Source organism: Acanthochromis polyacanthus, chromosome 18, assembly GCF_021347895.1.
Source record: "Acanthochromis polyacanthus isolate Apoly-LR-REF ecotype Palm Island chromosome 18, KAUST_Apoly_ChrSc, whole genome shotgun sequence".
Taxonomy (NCBI): domain Eukaryota; kingdom Metazoa; phylum Chordata; class Actinopteri; family Pomacentridae; genus Acanthochromis; species Acanthochromis polyacanthus.
In genome coordinates this window covers 27,099,627-27,101,075 of record NC_067130.1, presented here as the reverse complement: position 1 = coordinate 27,101,075, position 1,449 = coordinate 27,099,627, and positions in this window count along the sequence as shown.

Here is a 1,449-nt window from a genome sequence, read left to right as displayed (position 1 = left end):
GGATGTAGCTTCTGCATTCAGGTAAGCAATATATATAAAACTGTATGCACTGCAAGGATGCAACGCTTTTTTATTTCACCCAGTGTCACTTATAAGTGCACAGTGTCATCTGCCATCATGTGTTATGGAAGTAAGGGCACTATATTCATCATTTTCAATAGCTTGTGGGTTTCTTTTATACAGGAGCAGCATGTATAAAAGACAAAGCTTCACTCATCCGAAGACACCTTCCTGTTGGCCGTCTGTCTTATTGTTGTGTGCTGCAGCTCTCTGGAGCACAGGTAACAATACAGCTGCATGAATACAGACACACATGGGCTAAGCATGTCCATGGTATATTCTCTTTAGCAACATGGCAGTGACTAAAACACCTTTTTATAAATGATTCCCTCTTGCCTTTTCTCCGTGGAGGGCTGTTGAGATGTAGGCCTCGGTGGTGCTGGCTTCCCCAGGTTGCCATGGCGTCCACAGTCTGTCCAATCAGGCTTTGAGCTGATAATTAGAGATCTCTAATGTTCTTGGGATTTGGTCTTACATAGGTTTTTTTCTTTTTTTTTCTTCAGGATGTGGCTCTTAAATACTGATCAGCACATTTTAATGTCAATACAAGTATCTTTGAACAGCTAGTATGAATAGCATTGCTTAAAATGTAGTTTTTTATAATGTACATTAATATAAAAACTTAGCTTTAAGTCCTGCAGCAAAATACTGTTATTTCTAGAAGCAGTTCTTAGGAATATTTTGGTTTATAGTTTATTTTTGTATTATATTCCTTCAGCATTTGCTGCTGTAATGCTGCAAATTTCCCCCCTGCACGATTAATAAAGGCTTCAAGTAATTTAACGTGACTGTAACCGACAACCGGGTAAGTACACCGCACTCTAGGTTGGGGAAGAGCTAAGTATAAATAAATAAGTGTAAATGACCAAAAACACACTGGAGTTTGAAACGCAACAACCTGGGCCCACAAGAAAAGAAAAGAAAATTCTCCTTTTTCTGAATTTCTCCATTTTAAAGGCGTTCGTCCTTTTCCTTTGGTTGCTCCTCTGTTTTGAGTTAGGTACAACAAGTAAGTCGAGGTTAATCAGACGTACAAATGATCTGTTCAGTTATGTCAGAGATAGCAGGATAATGTCATTCACATCGGAATTGTCAAGAGTTGTCATGACAGCACTCTGAAAGTATCAGGGATGCACGATATGGGAATTTTTAACCAATACACTAAAGCGACCCTGGTCGTTTTCCCCATTAAAGAGCCATTTTCATCACAGCAAATCTCCTAATTTCTTCTAAATGAAGAGGTCCCCGAAGAGCATAATTATGTGTCGCATACCTGCAAAAGGCTATTATGACTTTATTTAGAGCTTTCTCATTATGCATGCACTCCCATTTTGTTGTTTTATCCTCAGGACTTGGTGTGTCACTACAGTCCAAGCAGACAAACAGGTT